Source organism: Chionomys nivalis, chromosome 21, assembly GCF_950005125.1.
Source record: "Chionomys nivalis chromosome 21, mChiNiv1.1, whole genome shotgun sequence".
In the NCBI taxonomy this organism is placed as follows: domain Eukaryota; kingdom Metazoa; phylum Chordata; class Mammalia; order Rodentia; family Cricetidae; genus Chionomys; species Chionomys nivalis.
The window spans coordinates 23,992,956-24,013,040 of NC_080106.1; the positions used below are offsets into that span (position 1 = coordinate 23,992,956).

Genomic DNA, 20,085 nt, shown 5'->3' on the forward strand with positions numbered 1-20,085 from the left:
TTCTCAGCCAGAGAAGCCATTTGCACGGAACTGTACATGCGTGCATTTTCTTTCAGTATCCTGTTGTGCTTAGCTGAGTGCATGTGTTCGCCTTTTTTTGGGGGGGGGGATATCATCCGTGGACACCCTTTAAATAAAGGTCCCAGTGTTTGTAGGTTTTAGAATCATGGAGGGTTTTCTCTCTTCTGTGTGGAAGGCTCGGTCTTCTGATCCATAGTTTTGAAGGGCTTTAGTGAGAAATAAGTGGAGCAAGTTATCTATCTTTAAATTTTAAACCAGTTTTAATCCAGTAATCTGGAATGTTCTTGAGGATTTATTGCTTTTGCGTTAGGTTTTGCTGTTAGCAAAGAGAATATAGGTGTGGGGTGTATGGAATCCTGTTCTAAAAGAGACACCTAACTAAGTTAGCCAATGGTTGCCTACGGTACAGATAATCAGAAGCAAGAAAAAAAGGGCAGGGCTGCCCTTGGAGCCAGGTGGACTGCAAGGCCTAGTCAAGGACCATGTTGGTTTACTCACTAGGCCTTTGAAAGTAAATAGAGCTTGCCCCTGTGAACTCTTAACTTGTCCCTCAGAGCGGAGATGGAGTGGTTTGCACTAAACGTTGGTTATCAGTTCACTGCTGGACTTTGCCGTCTCTGTGAGCAGGAGCTAGAGCCGGTGGCTGTTACCTCTTTGGAAAGGTGTGGCTGTGTGGTAGAATTACTTCTCTTGTGGAAGGACATTAGGGCCCAGCCTTTGAAATCTCTAACTGCTCTGTCTGCAGGAAAGGGTGCTTCAATGATGTGACAGTCTGATGGTCTTATACCCTTGGCTTCTCAGCCTTGCTAAACGTTAGGGCTTTCAGGGTGATCCACCTTCCCTCAAAATAAAACAAACAAACAAACAAAACAAAATAAAAAACTCCAAGGAATTAGACTTTAAATTTAAACTGGAAAAACAAACAAGAAAGTACTTATTCTTTACTTAAGTAAAATTTGGCTTTTAAAAGTCTTAGTATGTGCCAGGCATGGTGGCACATACTTTTAATCCTGGCAAAGGCCGACAGATCTCTGTGAGTTCAAGTTCAAGACCAGCGTGGTCTACAAAGTGAGTTCCAGGACAGCTAGGGACTACACAGAGAAACCCATTTTGAAAAAGAGAAAGAAAAAGAAAGAAAGAAAAAAGTCTTTATAAACATTGTGATGTGAGGCCTAAGGAAACCTGTCGATCCTTGCTTTTCCAACATGGGGTCCAGCATTTCTACTACCCTAGGCCTCTGCAGAATCAGCCAATTCAGACCTTCTGAAACTTAAATTTTAACAAGATTCCCCAGATGATCTTGCATATATTATTTTAGTATTAGAAACCTCACACAGGAGGAGACTTGGGTTTAGTTGCTAGCACTCAAGTCTGGTGACTCTTGTTTAGAGCTGCTTGTACCTCTAGCTCTAGGGGATCCCATGCCATTTTCTGGCCTCATTGCCACACAGGTGGCAATATACTCAGGCTGGCACTCATACACATAAATACACATTTTAAAATCTGTTTTGAAAAACATTGGAAGCCATTAGATGGGTGGTGGAAGTTGTGTTTGTCCTAACCAGAAGACTGCTTCCCTTAAAAGAGTGAGAGAATAAACTTTACCTCGGATCTTTGATCTTGAAATCTCTAAGCCCTGCCCCACCCCTTTCCTCGGTAATAGACTATGAGAGAAAATGACTAGCTGAGCATTTGAGGAATTGTAAGAATTAAGGAGTTAAAGTAACCTAAGGTGCTTTCTTAGGTGACTCAGAGGCAAATCTGAGTATTTGCATTTCAGGGTTGGGCTCTATAAAGTCTTACCTGATGGGCAGCCTTGTCAGTGTGTAACCTCAAGCCAGTGCACACAGTCAGTGATTGTTTTATTGTACTCTGGAGATGTGTGGGATGTGATGGTAAAACGGACAAAACCAAACCTGGATTTTCAATAAAACCCAGTGGGAACATAAAGAAACTATATGTAGCATTAAACAGCCACATTTACACAGCTTCACCTGTGATAAACACTGGCTGTAGCTACTGTGCAGAGCTTATCAGTCCCAGATCCCATGGTTATGCTAGAAGGTCTGGGCCAGTTGAAGTTTAATTGAGACAGACTTGGGTGTCTTCTCTTTTGGAGAGCTGGTCTAAAGACCAATCAGTAAAGTACTCACTTGTGCGTTTAATCCTTAGTGCCCATCGGAAAAACTGAATATGGCGGCTTGTGCTTGTAAACCTAGCATTGGGGAGGCAGAGACAGGCAAATCTCTGGAACTTGCTCCAGCTCTCGATGAACATCCGTGTGGTCAGAGGATGACTCTGAGCTGGTTCTCTCCTCTGCCTTTGTGTGGGCTCCAGGGATGGAGTGAAGATCATCGGGTGACATCTCACGACCCCCGAATTCACCCTTTCTGATGAATGTTGTCAACAAACTTGAAAGAAAGGGGAGCTTCATCCTGGAAAAGACGGACTTTGAAAACGCCGTAGCTAACTTCCCACTTAACGGGAAGGAACAAATGCTTTTCCCAAGACGGCAGCCAGGCAGTGATGCCTGTGCTTCATTCATATTCAACGGGATTCAGAAGCTCTGACTGCTACAGAGATGGATGGGTGGATGGATAATTATCTGGCAATATGTAAAAAAGCTAGAATTAGTGAGTAAATTAGCAGGGTTATCAGATGTAAGATCAACTTGTAAAAATAACCATATTTCTATATTCTAGCAATAAATGATTGGAAATTGAAATTTTTAAAAGGCCTGGTGTGGTGACTCACACCTGTAAGTAATCCCAGCATGTGGAGGCTGAGGTGGAAATATCTCCATGAATTTGATGCTAGTCTGTACTGAAGAGTGAAGCTGTCTTACCAAAAGAGAAGAGAAAAATTGCAAAACAGTTGCTAACAGCCGGGCGATGGAGGTGCACATCTTTAATCCCAGCACTCGGGAGGCAGAGGCAGGTAGATCTCCATGAAACCTATCTTGAAAATAATGACATCTTGAAATTTGCAGGCAAATGGATGGATCTAGAAAACATCATATTGAGTGAGGTAACCCAGACCCAGAAAGACAAATATCATATGTACTCACTCATAAGTAGCTTATAGACATGAAGCAAAGAAAACCAGTCTAGATTTCACAAACCCAGAGAACCTGGACAACAGTGAGGACCCTAAGATCTAATCTACATGGGAAGTAGAAAAAGACAAGAGCCCCTGAATAAATTGGGAACATGAGGACCATGGGAGAGGGTAGAAGGGAGGGGAGCAGAGAAGAATGTATAGCTCAATAAAATCAATTAAAAAAAAAGAAACCTATCTCAAAAAAAAAAATCAAAAACAACAAACTAACCAGTTGCTAACTGAAAAGAAGGAAATACTTAGCTGGGAAGCTGACGATGTGGCTCTCCATCCACTCTTAAACTACAAATCTCTGGAGAAAGAAATCGTAGGTGACTGAACAAATGGACGGACATACTGCATCATGGACAGGAGAGCTGTTGTCTTCATGCTTACCAAAAAGCCAGCAAGGGTTTCTCTGTGTAACTCTGGCCGTCCTGGAACTCACTCTGGAAACGAGGCTGGCCTCGAAATCAGAGATCCACCTGCCTCCTGTATTCTGAGGTTAAAGGTGGGTGCCACCAACCTCCCAACTCAGCAGGATTATTTTGTATGGGGGAAAAGCTGAATCTAAAATTGTAGAAAGTCAAGGTGGCTCCAGGGTGGTGATGGGCAGAGGTGTGTGTGTCTTGGGTGGGGTGGGAGGGAGTTTCCTTAGGGAATGGACTTTGTGTCTCTTATCATGCCTGAGAATCTAAAAAGTTGCTTTTCACGTCTGGCCACTGTAGATCTGCAAAGCCCTGGGCTCTGTCACTCCTGTTCCAAACCACTGGAGCCTGTTGGCACTTGCTGTGGTCTGAATGGTGTACCCAGCCCTAGTTCATATACTAGCATCCTATACCCAATGAGATTGTTAAGAAGCAGAGCCAGCCTTAGCAGGGTGAGGTGGTACTTACTTAATCTTAGCACTGGGGAGGTTGAGGCAAAGGAATTTGAGGATAGCCTGGGCTTAAAAAAAAAAAAGGTTTGGGAAGGCTTGAGAGCTTAGTCCTCAGGAGTAGTGTTAGTCTGCTGTAAGAAAGGTCAAAGGTTGCCTCCTCCATTGTATGTGGGTGCATACAGGGTACCATCTGTAAGAAATAGGCTCTCACTGGAAACACAATCCGCCAAAACCTTGATCTTGGACTTTGCTGCTTCCTGAGCAGTTAGCAATACATTTTTTATTGTTTATATCTTAGCCAGAGTGGAGTACTTGGTTATAGTAGTGTGATTAGACCAAGACAACAATTGATCTTTCTCTGAGTTAGAGAAGTGGGTGACTGAGACCTTGAGTGGCAGGGAATTTTTTTCACTTTTGAATTTTATACTACATGCAAGTATTTTCTCTTAAAAACTACTGGTGTGTGTATGTGTATGTAAATATATATATATATATATATAAAATCTCCATATGTATATGGAGATTGCTCAGTCAGCAAAGAGCTTGAGTTTGAGGTTTCCCAGAAAGTCCTTAAGAAAGGAAAACAAAAACCTGGGTGTGGTGGTGTGCATTGGTAGTCCCAGCATTTAGGAGGTGTCTCATCCTTGGGGATCCCTGACTAGCCAGCCTAATCAGGGACAATGAGAGGACCTGTCTCAGATGTCTTCTGCACACAAATGCACACAAAGACACACAGCTGTCTGCATACACCTCCATATAAATATTTTTTAAAATAACCGGTACCAACTCTACCTTAGTGAACATTAATTTTAAAGCTAATGTATCAGCTATAATCCGCAATTTTCCCTTTACTGTCCATTATAATTTGGAGGCCTTTGGGGAGAATGACTTAGATAATAAATACTGAACACTCGAACAAACTTGAAGCTTACATTTTTTATTTATTTATTTTTTTTTTGGTTTTTCGAGACAGGGTTTCTCTGTGGTTTTGGAGCCTGTCCTGGAACTAGCTCTGTAGACCAGGCTGGTCTCGAACTCACAGAGATCCGCCTGCCTCTGCCTCCTAAGTGCTGGGATTAAAGGCGTGCGCCACCACCGCCTGGCTACATTTTTTTCAATACATTTTCCTGCAAGGCATAGTGTAGCACACCTTTATTTATTTATTTTATTTCTTTATTTATTTTTAATTTTTTGGTTTTTCGAGACAGGGTTTCTCTGTGGTTTTGGAGCCTGTCCTGGAACTAGCTCTTGTAGACCAGGCTGGTCTCGAACCCACAGAGGTCTGTCTGCCTCTGCCTCCCAAGTGCTGGGATTAAAGGCGTGCGCCACCACCGCCCGGCTGTAGCACACCTTTAATCCCAGAATTCAGGAGGCAGAAACAGGCAGATCTCTGAGTGTGAGGCCAGCCTGGTCTACAGCAACAAAATATATTTTTCCATAAAAAACAAGCATTCTATATTTGTAGCTGATACTACTTAAGTTAATGGAAAACTTCTATTTGAAAGGAATCATCTTTAATAAATTTAGTTAATTAAACTGTAACTTTGTTTTAGTGATTTGTTCTGCTTTGGTGCCAGGGCTAAAGGTATTCACCACCATGCCCAGCAAATGTTATTTTAAATGAATTTGAAAAAATGTCATCCTAGTATGACAGACTCAAATAGGCAGATTCTTGGAAATATGATCTTGTGTGTGTACTTGAACGTGTGCGTGTGTGTGCACGCGGGTGTATGCATGTAGATACCAGGGTCTGATCACTGACTATCTTGTGTATTGAGGCAGGGTCTCTCACTAAACCTCGACTCAACAGTGTGGCTAGTCTAGTTAGAGAGTTTGCTCTGGGGTCTCCTCTCCTCTTAGTGTGGGGATTACAGGTGGATTGCCCCGCCTGCCCGGCATTTACATGGTAGGCAAGCATCCTATCTGGAGCCACACCACTGCTCTAGCTGGCATTTGTATGTTAAGTCCTCTTGCTTGTGTGGCCAGTGTTCTACCCACTGAACCATCTTCCCCGTTCTGGAATTTCTGTTTTAAAAGGCTGTATAGGCACCTCTGTACAAAGCCCATAGTTCTGGGTTCTAGGGTTTTTGTTGTTGTTTGCTTGTTAGTATGACCACATGAGTAAATGTCCTCTTGAGTAGCCTGGATCCTGCTTCTGAATTGTTACTGGTTTTTGTTGTTAAATGTCCAGGGGTGGGCCGGGCGGTGGTGGCGCACGCCTTTAATCCCAGCACTTGGGAGGCAGAGGCAGGCGGATCTCTGTGAGTTCGAGACCAGCCTGGTCTACAAGAGCTAGTTCCAGGACAGGCTCCAAAACCACAGAGAAACCCTCTCGAAACCCCCCCCCCAAAAAAAAAATGTCCAGGGGTGCACTCAGTACTTCGAATAACAATCCTTTTACATTGCTAAACATCACACACACACACACACACACACACACAAAACAAAACAAAAAAAAACCAGACTCGTTTAACACCTCCCATAACTTATGCAAGGTGTCTGTATGTCCCTGGTCTCCAGTGCAGAGACTGGCAGCTGTGAGCTCATTAAGTCCTTATGGAACCCTCGGGTTACCAGGCCCAGTCCTGACAGCCCTAGAGGAACCGTGTTCCTGACGAGAAATTGGGACATATTGACAATTCTCAGAGTCCCAGGAGGAGAAACAGGGTGGAGTTTGTATGCATCTCCCTGAGTCCCAGGAGTCGTGGTTTTCATTCAGTGCCAGAGTGTAGAGAGATGGAGTCTGGCGGGAAGTGTTTGGCTCCTGTATGCAGAACACTGTGAATGGCTATTGCTTCTTTCCTGTAAGTTCTCTGCTCAAGGACTGGATCAGTTTCTATGAGAATGGGTTGTTACAAAGACAGGTTGCCACCCGCCCCTCTGGTATGTTCTCCCGCCTACACAAGCCTGCTTACCCCCTCTTCTTCCTACCAGGACTGTAGCTTGAGGCTCTCACCAATGAAGAATTGAAGTCAGAAGTGGGGGGAGGGATGAGCCCTAATTACATTTCAAGTCTAGCATAACATAAACCAAAGCATAATAAGGTACATTCTTTCCTTTGACTGGAGTTTTTCTAATACTGGTTATTTTGTGTTGATCAAGAGCCTTGCTTACCTTCTTGTTGTTGACTTGGAGATGCTGGGGGTGGAACTCGGGGCCTCAAGTGGGCTGAATGAGCACTGTACCCCTGAGCTATATTCCTGTCCTTAGCTAGCATCTTGGTTAGCATTCTCCTGCCTTAGTCTTGGCACTTGGGTGTATTCCTCTGCCCTTATTCCCTTTGTGAAAATGCCCTCTTGGCTCCATTCTGTAGGTTATTGCTTGAGAGCCCTTCTCTTATACCCCGGTCCCTGGAGGACAGCCCCACTTGGCGTCCCCATCACTCTGCTTAAATCTTTGTCATTCCCAGAGGAATAAGCTTTTGTTTTAGGTTTTTCACTGTTTCCCTGGTACCTGGCACATCACGAGGCACTGAATGAGCAGGTGAATATTGTGTGATGAAAGAGGAAAAATATGGCTTGCTACTCAGGGTAGTTTATAAGGTCAAGGTATTTAAAAATAAGGAACTTATAAGGGAATGTTATTGTATATTTATAAATAAGCTGGATCTGCTTTGAGTGGAGACTGTTGGGGAGAAAGTATGGAAATAAAATGGCATTGTAATGACTTTCTTTTTAAAACTTTTTATAGAGTGTCTACTGCTCCTGGGAAACAGAAGCTTTTGCTTATAAGACAGATTTTTGTAAAAGTTGGGGAAACCATAGGAAGCTTTGCCAAGCCGTTCGCTTAGAGAAGTGTAAAATGAAAACCAGGGATCCTGTAATTATTATTGGAGTTCTTTGCTTTCTGATAACTGTGTTTCAAGAGGGAGTTGCTCCTCTCTGCCAAGATGGGGTCCTCTGGTATCCCTCAGGGTCGAGTGGATGCCTCAGCCAAGAGTTAGGCTAGAGTCATGGTGGCTCTTAGAAAACTTGATTAAAAGCAGAGAATAGCAGTTCCAGGATTTGTCTCTGGAGGCTGGAGGTGTGGTGCGTCCTCAACACACAAACACGCACATACGATCTGAAAGATTGGCTGAGCCTGGGAATTATCGAGGTAGCAAACACCTAAGGTTGCCAGTCTCATCTAGCTGTAGCAGTTCCGGGTGATTTCTTTGCTGCCACTGCAGTTTGATGATGAGCGTAATGGAAGCCTTCATTTTTGTGGTTTCCCATTGCTATGAAAAACAGTGTAAAGCTCAAAGATTTCAGTAGGAGAGAGAGAGAGAGAGAGAGAGAGAGAGAGAGAGACCGAGACCAAGGCAAACCTGGGCCCAGGGTTCTTTTTGTGGAAACCCTTTAGCTGTGTACACCCAGGGGTTTGTGAGTGTGTATAACTTGAGATTCAGACCTGTCTGCATAACTTTAGAGTAGATCAAGATCAATAAATAGCTGTGCATGCTAGCAGGGGCAGCTCAGTCAGTAAACATGCTTGTCACACAAACTCGATGGCCTGAGTTCAGTTTTAGGGTCCCTCTATGAGAGACTCAAATTCTGAAAACTGTCCCATGACTTTCAGGATGAGAGCTGGGGCAGATGCAAGCATCCCTTACATAGACCACATGCACATATATACATACAGAGAGAGTAGCAATAAGCAGAATAACTTAAAAAGCATCATGACACATCTGCTCTGGTGGGTATTAGGACTCAAACCCAGGGCCTCAGGCATGCAGGCAAATGCTTTGTGGTTGAGGTTTGTCTCCCAAGCTCCTCGAGATTGCTGGTGAGGACAAGGGACAATAGCGACTCCATTAGCCTCCCCGCCCTTGGGGTCCAAAGAATCAGGCACCACCATTACAGGTTATCCATGCTCCTGAATTGAGATTATTCATTCTCTCTCTCTCTCTCTCTCTCTCTCTCTCTCTCTCTCTCTCTCTCTCTTTTCTTTTCTCTTCTTTTTCAAGTTTCTCTGTGTAACAGCCCTGGCTATCCTGGAACTTACTCTATGGACCAGGCTGACCTTGAACTCACAGAGATTCGCCTGCATCTGCCTCTTGAGTGCTAGGATTAAAGATGTTAATATTAAAGGATTTTTTTAAATGATGCTTATTACAGAATATAAGCATTTTATAGTGAGGAAATCAATAAACTGTTACAAATTGTTCAAGGGAAAATTCAAAGATCATTCTCTCTCGTTCCTTCTTCCTGAATTACAAATGGTCAGCTCTTTATTAACAATGAGAGCAATCTTCACAGTATACAGGGGGTTATTTCATAGCAGCAGATAATCACTCTGGCTTTTTGTCCACCAGACAGAAATCATTTTCATTTAAGCAGATTAGTTCCGAACAATTTAAGCAGTTGTAAAGTAGCTCAGACAGATGAAATATGCAGGTTCCATAGCATCAGGTAATTGAGTTTAGAAACTCCTTTATGACAAGATCTAGCTTTCCGCTGAAACTACTTAGTAACCTTTCTGCTCCATTTCAGAGTTGTTCAGTGTATCCTGAGAGGATAGCTCTGAAGGGGCTGAGGGCTACAATTTTACCAGTATTCACTAGGCGCTCCTGATTCCCTCTGTCCCTGCCCCTTTCCTCCAGCCTGAAACATTGTCCTTCCATAGCTTGAGTGCTCACAAGCCTCCTTCATGGCCTCAAGCCCCCTATTCTAGATTTCCTATTATCTCTGGTCCCTTTAATTCACAAACGTTAAATGCTTACTGCCTGTACGTAGGACCATGCCTTAGAGACTTATCCTGCCCTTGCTGGGCCAGAGTGACCTGTGTGAGAGCTGAAGAGCTAAACAGAAGATACCGAGCCTGGCACTTAGCTATGGGCAGTGCTTGGTAAATATTAGCCATTATAGTGAACACCATGGGTTCTACCTCATCTGACCCGGTTCTGACCCAGCTTCTTTTTAAGTTCCCTCCATATAGACCCACCTCAGCCCAGCTGGAAAGCCCTCGTTCCCCTTCAGTAGCCTCGGAAATACTGCTGCTGCATGGCCCTAGCCCCACCTGTCAGGCCTGCAAGTGAATGAACTTGGTGAGGCAGGGACCTGTGTCCTCATTTCTGGCAGCTGTCCTGGCCCAGCGCTCCCTTTCTGGCTTTTCTTTGCTGGACTGGTGACCTGTGTCCTGTGATGTCTTGTGATAAGCACTGGCTTGAACTGTGTATTTCTCTTTCTCGCTGGTCTCGGCTTTCTGAATGTGTTTGGATAGTACGGTGCACCTGTGGTCTGTTGATAAGTTACACACATGGCAAAGGTACCTTTTTTTTTTTTTTCTGTTTGTTGTCCATAATGAAGAACTCCTGACTGCTAGGCAAGTGTTACCAGCTCATCCAAGTTTGGTCTTCTGTGTTGCTGAAGTTTGGGAAAGTCCCAAGTCCAGGAGGAACAAGATAGATCTGGTTCATGTTGACCCTGAGAGTAGTGCTAGCTAGCGTACATTGAAGGTGACCCCACAGTTCGAGTCTCATCTCAGTCACAGGAGCAGCTTGCCTGTGCCCTTCCTGTGTGTTTACAGGTGAGGAACCTGGCTTTTGGAAGAACACATTCTTTCCTCTGGCCAGATGTGAGAAAGTTGGATGAATTTCGGTAGGGGCCTTGCATGTGCTAGGCCTGCGCCAGCCCACCCTGTGCTGGACCTCCAGCCTCTTCCTTAGCCTTCGTAGCCGTCCTGTGGCTGTGGGGAAGACTGACAATAGGAAGAAGCTCAGGCTCTTTTAGCGCAGTAGCCTAGGAAGCATTGCATAGAGAGTCCAGTCTACCTGGGCTGCTGTTTAAAGGGCTGGTGCTGACAGTCCAGACTGACTGAGTCAGTGTCCTAGAACAGGCAGCGGGGAGGCCCCAGGGTTTGGACTGTAGGAACTCCTTGCTCTTGGTAGAATTTTGCCTTTTAGTTTTTTTACTTCTATGCTAGTAAAACAAAAGCTTACTAGTGAGGCAGAAAACATCTATATTCTTTATAGAACATGGCTGTGGAATTGAAGCCCAGGACTGTGCGTGAGTCCTGAAGTATGGCGTGGTGGGCTGGCGAGGAAGTTTCGGCAGCACAGTCCTGCACGTGTCCCGTGTGTCGCCCTCACCACCTTCACTACACGTCTGGGAAAGCCGCAGCTGCTGCTCTGCACTTGGAGGCCCAAGGCTGCCGAGCTAGGACGCCATAAAAAAAAACAAATGATTGCAAGGAAGTCTCAGGAGAGTCCACAGGACCATGGGTTTGTCAAAACATCTGTGTTCCATTTGTTCTATAGGAAGCTGGCAGGGTGTTTGTTTGTTTGTTTGTTTTAAAATGACCAGATCAGCAGAACTGAAGAGTTTTTAAAAGAAAGAGAGAAAGAAAGAAAGAAAGAAAGAAAGAAAGGAAGGAAGGAAGGAAGGAAGGAAGGAAGGAAGGAAGGAAGGAAGGAAGGAAGGAAGGAAGAAAAGCTAGGTGTTTACAGTTACTTTCTTAGTAGAGTATCCAGGTGTGGCAAATACAGAATTTAGCCAGACTGGTTCGCCATCTCATTCTCAACATCCTGCTCTCAGTGACTATTGCTTAATCGGGCAGGTTGTGCCCTGCGTGGATGCCCGAGGATGAAGGGAGGCGGAGGTTTGCGTGCTCTGATTGCCCCGTCGCAGGCCTGTGCCAGCAGCATCTCCTGGCAGGGAAGGTGGCCTGTTGTCCAGAGAGGATGTTTTTGTTTGTTTATTTCTTCTGAGACAGAGTTTCCCTGTATAGCTCAGGCTAGCCCCCAGTTCTCAATACTCCTGCCTCAGCATCCTGAGTGTTGGGATTACAGGCATGCCCCACCGTGCCTGCTTTCCGCATCTGTTTGCCATTGGCTTAGAGCTTCTGTGGGGAGCAATGATGTTTGCTTTTTCCACTTTGGGGCTGGGGATTGACTCAGCAAGCATTCTACCAGCAGCTTGTTTCTTTTGTTTGTTTTTTCTTTCAGTAGCTTCTGTCTCCCTCATCTAATAGGGGAATTGATTTTACAGACGTGGCTGTGGCCTGATGTTAATTAAGCCAGATAGGAAACTAAGTTCTCAGCTAAGCAAAGATGTAAGCTGTAGGTATCTTCTAGACATACTGTTTAAAACAGATTTATTTTGAATTAATGAACATGTAGCCCTTGCAGCATTTTCTTTGCCGCATGTAGATAATAGTATATTCAGTGCCACATGAGTGACTACATGCAAACAAGTAATTAACACGTGCTCCTGTTTGCTGGAATGAAAAGCTTTCATAGCCCTCCTCCCCTTTTGAGCCAGGGTCTCTGTGTCAGTGGTTCTCAGCCTTCCTATGCTGCAACCCTTAATATAGTTCCTCAAGTTGTGGTGACCCCAACCATAAGATTATTTTCATTGCTATCATAACTGCAGTTGTGCCACTGTTACAATGTGTAATGCAAGTGTCTGTGCTTTCTGATGGTCTTAGGTGACCCCGTGAAAGGGTCATTCAACCCCCCCCCCCAGCTCTGCGTAATAGATCAGGATGGCCTTGAATTTACAGAGATCCTCCTGCCTCTGCCTCCCTGCTTCTTTCTCTCAAGTGCTGGGATTAAAGGTGTGTTCTTAGTCCGTCTTAAACCCTAGGTTGTGAAGTCAGGTGTAGCTCAGTGGTAGAGCTCTTGCCTAACATGCACTGGGCTCAGTCCCTGTTGCCCTCCCAAGAAAATCCCGAAGTTATCAGTCAGTCCACCGAGCAATCAGTGTTGTGTGTGGTAGGCAGTAGAGTTAGGTGTAGACCGATGGTAGAGTTTCTACATGAGTGTGTTCCTCCTCCCTTTTGCCTTGCACCCCTCTTCTCTTGCTGTTTCTAGACTGACCTTGAACTTCTGGACTTCTCTTTCAGCCTCCCACTTAGCGAGGGTCACGGGTTCATCGCTGTGCCCATACCTCTGTGGCTTGCCCGGCTGCTTTGAGGTTACACTGTGTTGAGCTGACTTATGTCGCCCAGGCACACGCTTGTTGGCTACAGGCTTTATTGATAATAGGCTCTGGGGGTACACTCTCAAGTCTCTTGAGTCTTGCAGGGTTTGAGCCACGGCTTCATTCTTTCTGTAGGACTGTTTTTCTCCCTGATCAAGGGCAGCATGTGACTCTCGAGCCCCATTGGCCCATGTCTCCCTTCAGCACTTCAGACAGTGCGTTTGAAAGAAGTCTCAGCTCTGCCCAGCTTTGTTTTGTCCCATTTTTGCCTGAGGCCACTCAGATACTCCATTCTCTTTCAGTCTGGCCAGCTTATGGAGGGCATCCATCTATCAGGCTCTTCTGGTAGAGGCTTCTGAGCACTGACTGCCTTGGGCTGAGAACTTAGGGGCAATGCTGGTGTGGGGATAAGGGCTTGTGCTGCTGTGTTGGCTCTGTCTGAGATAGCTGGGGGCTGGCAACCCTCAGCCTGCCAGCGGCCCATGAGAGAGTGATAGATGGAGGGTGTGCAGGCCTGCAGAGGAAGGTGCTGTTCTCAGGAAGGTGCCAGTCCCTGTGTTGTTGTTACCAAGCCAAGAGACCCCGCAGCTGGGAATGCTCTGTTTTAGGTGAGAGGAATGAACTGCAGGGAGGAGTCTGGGAAACCTTGTTGCCCTGGCTTATTTGCAGAAGGATTCCAGCCTTGCTCGGAATGCTGCATTAAGAGGCCCATGGAGCCGAGCACATTTGCAGCATGAGGTTTTGGTCCTCAGTGCAGGGCATTTTGTTTCCCGATTTACAGTAGCACAACTCAAACAACTCTGAAGGGTCAGAGGAGTCATAAAGGAATGGTTAAGCAGGGTTAAGCGTTTCATTGTTTAAACTGTATCTGTAATGTATTGTGAGAGGTTTTTAACATTTTAAATGTTTGTCCCTGGCTGTCTGCCAGACCCCATGCTAACCTGCTCTTGGTGGTTAAATCCCAATGAGCATGAGACTGTCTCTGTTTGGACCTGGCTGGGTCAAGTTAGAGGTACCTGGCTAGCCTGGGTTTGGGCCTTCCCCTTGGGGTCAAGGTCCCGAGCATGAAGAGCAGTCTGCAGTCCCTTCTGGAGGCGGTGGAATAAATGACCAGTTCTAGGAGGGGGAGTGAGGGTGTGGGTCTCCTGAAGTGGCACTGCTCTCCTCAGCGCTGGCCTTGCTGCTGCTGTCTTCCCACACATCTCTTCTGCCTTCCTGCTTTCCTAGCTGCTTTCCCTTGCATTCGAGATTCCCCAGGTTACCACTTGAAGCCAGTTCCTCCGCTGCTGCTCCAGCCTCACATCTGGTGAAGTGTTTTGGGGAGCCTGGGGCTGCACAGGCCTTACAAAGCTCCTTTATGTCAGGACTTCAGCCGAACACATTTGTATTAGGAATAGCACACTTGTAATTCGACTATAAACCACAGACTAGGAGAACAGCCTCTTAAAATACTTATGCCTTAAGAAAAAATCAGGCTATTGTAGAAAAATAATTTTTTAAAGTAAAAATTGCCATTTTTCTCAGCTATCAAGTATGGCCTCCTCAGATACTTGGGTGAATGCTGTGTTAGCCTTATTCCTGTTTGCAGATTACTGGGATGGGATACTATGGATACTGTTTCATAACTTATTCTTGGATATAACGCAGTCTGAAAATAGATATACGTTATTTCTCTTAAGAACGTTCCCTGAAGATGGCTAAGGAGAGGGCTCTACGGGTACTGTTCCTGGCGTGAAACAATGAAGACCTCGTTCAGCTCTCTAGCTGTTGGGGTGCAGAGCAACACCTCTGTACCTCTGGTGCAGGGAATAGGGGCAGAGTTACAGTAACAAGGGATTACTGCAGCTCATTGGCTGTCTAGTTGGGCTGAACTGATGAGACCCTCATCGATAATGAAGGATGATTGAGGACAGACACCAGATGCAGATCCCTGACCTCCATGTGTACTCGCACACATGCGCCCAGCCATGTGCATGCACCCACATGAGCACATCCGTACACAACACACACACACACACACTTTCTATTGAAATTCAGAATGTATATAGAAGTGACCCCCAGCTATGTGTTTGCAGCCTTTGATAGCCCACTCTAATGGACCCTTTCTTGTTTTGCTGTAGGTACCATTTTGGAAATGGGACATTCGTTTCATGGTTGGGTGATAGTATTGAAGACTTACCTAGGAGTAAGGTTGGGCTAGAGATGCAGCTTGGTATAGAGCTCTTGCCTAACGCGCAAAACCCTGGGTTCCATCTCAGATGTGCTCACGTGAATGCATATATACATATATGTAGTGTAGTAGGAGGTTTCTTACCTGCCCAGTCCCGCGATACACGCACAGAAACTATATTATTTGCAATACTGTTTGGCCAATAGCTTAAGTGTATTTCTGGCTAACTCATATCTTAAACTAACCCATTTCCATTAATCTGTGTATCGCCACAAGGCTGTGGCTTATTGGGTAAAGTTACGGCTGTCTCCAGTGGGACTACATGGTTTCTCTCTGACTCCGCCTTCTTTCTCCCAGCATTCAGTTTAGTGTCTGTTCTGCCCTGCTCTGCCATGGAGCTACCACCAGAGACAGACATGCTCACAGCCACATGGCAATACACAGATTAATGGAGATGGGTTAAATTAATATATAAGAGTTAGCCAATAAGAAGCTAGAGCTAATGGGCCAAGCAGTGATTTAGTTAATATTTCTGGTATTGAGCAGCCGAGTGGCCAGGAAAAAAACAAGCTACCTCTTACTACAAATATGTGTATATACACACACAGACACATAAAATCTAAAAGGATTTAGGGGCATGGCAGACTAGTAGAATGCTTAGGCTCTGGTTCACTTCACACACATGTGTGCATGTGGATACACACACACACACACACACAGCTTCCTAGGACTGTGATTGCTGGGCCACTTAAACCACTAAACCTTTTCAGCTCCCTGTTTTAATTATTTTAGAACTGAGTAAACAGTTTTCTAGAGTGGCTGTGTATTTGTATTCCTTTCTTTCTTTCTTTCTTTCTTTCTTTCTTTCTTTCTTTCTTTCTTTCTTTCTTTCTTTCTTTCTTTCTTTCTTTCTTTCTTTCTTTCGGTGGTCTTTGATGCAGGGTTTCTCTATATAACAGTCCTAACTGTCCAGGCATCTGCTTTGTAGACCAGGCTCCCTCAAACAGGCTGGCTTTGAACTCACTAAGATTCACCTGCCTCTTCCTTCCAAGTACTGGGATTAAAGGTGTGTGCCACAGCCACCCTGTGTATCATTTGTATTCTTACTAGTAGTACGTGAGAGTTCTAGGTGCTCTGCTCGACCTCATAGTCTCTCCTATCTATTCTGTCTGTTGCCTGTCTGTTTAGAGGTAGAGTCTCACTGTGTAACGCAGGCTGGTCTTGAATTTGAGATCTTCCTGCCTCAGCTCCTGAGTGCTAGGGTTATAGGTGTGCACCTATCTTTTATTTGTTCTGGGTATTGACTCTTATACATATATGATTTATAAAATTTCTCCCTATTTTTCATTCTGTTGATTACTTTATGTAGAAGCTTTATGTTTTGATGATAGATAGATAGACAGACAGACAGATAGATAGACAGATAGATAGATAGACAGATAGTACTGATGCTCTGTTAACTTGTGTTTGCTGAGCTTGTGGTGTCATATTCAAGGAATCATAACAAATCCAGTGTCATGAAGTTTTTGCTGTACTTGCTATTAAGGGTTTAGTAGTGGTGGGTGATACTGAGGCCTTTCTCCCCCAGCTCTTCAGTGTTCTTGCTGATGTTTTGTTTACTGGTTGGAACCAATTATGAAGAAAAGAATGCTGACTCCTGCAGCCGTGCTGCTAACATCTTTGTCCGTGATACGTTTTTGTTTCGTGTTTCTAGAGGTTCTGTTATTGGTTGTACACACATTTGGGAGTGTTGCGGCTTAGTATATTGGGACTTTATTGTAATACAGTGTTCTCTTTTCTTCATCGTAACTTTCAGTGTGAAGTTTTCTTTGTCCTTGTTAACGGAGTGACTCCTGCTCTCTGAGGATCATGTCTATGTAAATACTAACGTCTGGTCTGTGTGTTGTTGTGAGTACCACAGCTTCGTACTTCTGCTCTGCTTCCTCTGGTTCACAGAAACCATGTCAGAAAGAGAACATATTTTGCACTGAACTGTCAGTCATATTCTAAAGAAGAGGATTATCAATTACTTACTCAAGGTGTTTTTATTTGTACCTGTTTATTGTTGCTTGAGACAGGGTCACTATGTAGCCCTGACTGCCCTGGAACTCCCTGTGTAGAACAGGCTGGCCTTAAGCTCACAGGTTTCTGCTTGCCTTTGCCCCCATAGTGCTGGGATTTAAGTTGTGTGCCACCACGCCTGACTCCTGCTGTTCTTTTTTGAGGCATGGTGTCATGAAGCCTAGACTGGGCTCTCCGTGTGCTCTGAGACTTTACATACCTGTAGGCACCTGTACTAGTGCACACCCACAGAATAAATAAATTAAAAAAGAAAGCATATCTGAGGAGCAGTTCTGAGAGTTGGGGTCATCCACCTGCACCTGTGCTGCCTCAGCGCCTGGGGTCTGGAATGTCAGGATGAGGGAACAAGCTTGTGATTTTCCTTGTCCATGAGTGCGAAGAACCTCCTTGCCCACCGCCTGGACTCTGTTTACACCTGCTTCTCTGCCCTGGGTCTGAGACAAATTTGGACCTAATCTGGGGACACTGGAGCGAAAACAGGTCCCTGACTGCTGGCTTGGGCTTGGGCTTCCCACCCTCTTACTTGTTTTCAGAAACCTGTCCCAGGCAGTGTTGACCAGGCAGCTGTCAGTGGGGAGCAGGCTGGAGTTGGACCTGCTTCATAACTGAACTGGGATGTCAGAGTTGTGATATTTGGATGTTGTCTAATTTGTTTTTATTATGTGTAGCTGACATGCTGTTGGCTCGCTTTGCTCGTAGTGCTGATTTTTTTTTTATAGTAAGCAAATGTTTTACAAATCATTCTTAGATGGGTGTGGTTTGTGCTAGGAATCATGGAAAAGAATCCATTTTAATAAGGCCTGAGCTTAATGTTAATATCTGCATATTAATGAATGGGTTTCCAAGGTGGATGTGAAAATCAAACTTTCTAGAAAAGTTTGTTGACCTCAGCCAGTCCCCCACCAAAAGCAAGCTTGCTTCTGACCTCAGCTCCCTGTGACACGTACCTAGATCACCAGGCCTGTTTTCACCTGACTGCTCTGCTCTCTGGTCACGCTGGATCTTTACGCCTTCAGGCCATGCAGGCTGGAGTTCACTAGCTCCCAGGAAGCTGCCACCTGGATGATTGTAATTTCTTTCTTTGTGTCCGGTGCTGTTTCAAAGGTCTAATCCATAAATAGTGCAGGCAATGGGTCAGTTGTACAGGTTTTTCTCTAATGGTTTTTAGAATTGTATGTGGCCTCACCTGAGCCTGTGCTTTGGGCTGACACGAGACATTAATTACAACTCCTTGGGGATTCCCAGTTACCTGTGGACATGGTTTAGTGGTTGGCTCATAGATTCTGTTCTGTTTGCCTGGTCCATCGTGGTTCAGCCATCTTACTGAATATCCAGGGGATAGAGCAGGGAACCCGCTAGACATAATTCCAGGAACAGGGCACAGGTGAGGCTCTCATCAGTAGGTAGCAGGTGACTGGAGAGGAGCCAAATCCCAGAGCGATGTGTTTTTAGGAGTCTCAGAGAAGCCTGGAGCAACAGAAGGGAATTGGGGACAGTCCCTACGGAACCCTCAACTTTATATCTCCTTAAATGAGTCGTTAAGGAAATCTTACAAGTAATGCCAATTTAACTGAAAAAGAAAAAAAAAAGAAGGAAAGAAAAAACATACTGTAAGCCAAAAAGAAGACAGAGTTTCCAGGATGTTACTAATCTGAGATGAGCAGTTTTTCCTATGTGCTCAGTCTTTTGTCGGTTTATGTGTTTGGGTGTGCTGGGCATGGAGTGCTGGGCATGGAGTGCTGCGCCTTGGTGCAAACTGAATATGCATCCCACCACTGAGCTGTCTGTTCAGCAATCTCCCTCAGTTTCACCTGACCCCTTTCAAACATTAATTCTGTTTCCACATAATTTTGCTTTCCCCGGAGAATCACCTGAATATAATCATATCACTTGGAGCCTTTTGAATCTGGCCATTCCCACTTAACATGGATGTCTTGAGATTAATCCTTTTACAAGTGTTGGTAATCCATTTCTCTTTTTTGTTGAGTAGTTTCTATATGACGGATTTACCATTGCTTGCTTTTCTATTTACTGAAGTACATCTGGGCTGTTTCTAGATTTGGGTGGTCGTGAATTGAGTCGACATGAATACTTGTATAACAGGTATTTATGTGACTACAATTTTTGTTTCTTTGAGGATAATGTCAAGGAGTGAGACTGCCAGGCTGTATGGTATGGATATGTTTAACTTTATAAGAAGCTGCCAAACCGTTCTTGGAGGTTGCACCGTTTGCCTCTTTACCAGCGGTGCGTGAAGTCAGTGCCCTGGAATCCCGGCCGCCACTTGGCAATTTGAAGTTGCATTCCCCTCGTGGGTAATGATGATGATGATGTACTCATTTGTCACCTGCTTTTGTCGTGAAGTGTCTGTTCACGTATTTGGAGCAGGGACATGAGTCACTGCACGTGAGTGGAGGTCAGAAGACAGCTTGTGAGAATCTCCTTCTGCCATGTGGGTTCCAGGAACCAAATTTAAATCATCAAGTGTGTGGCAGTCACCCATATTTACTTGAGTCGCCCTGCCAACCTCAACTTGTTTTTTAATTTAGCTTTTTGAAACAGAACCTTCTAATACACACTAACAGAGAGAATAGTGAAACAAATCCCCAGATGCCTTCACCTTGTTTTGACAGTTAGCATCACTCCACACTCTGTCCCAGCCTTCACTCCTTTTTTAAATTTCAATATTTTATTTAAACAATGTATTTTGACTTTTTAAAATGTGTTTTATGAGTGTTTTGCCTGCATGCATGTGCACTACGTGTGTTTCCTGATGCCTGCAGAAGTCAGAAGAGAGCTGGAACTGGAGCCACATGGTTCTAAGCCTCATGTGTGCTGGGAACTGAACCCGGTGCTCTTAACCTGGACGCCCTTAACCACTGAGCCATCTTGTAATATTTTATTTTTTTAAAAAACGATTTATACATTTATTGTGT

The 20,085-nt window shown here is 44.8% G+C and overlaps 1 protein-coding gene across 1 annotated transcript in view; it reads left to right on the forward strand.

The window, feature by feature from the left end:
- Cmtm4 (CKLF like MARVEL transmembrane domain containing 4) overlaps positions 1-20,085 on the forward strand; it is a 45,977-nt gene that overhangs the window by 1,289 nt on the left and 24,603 nt on the right. The window lies entirely within an intron of this gene.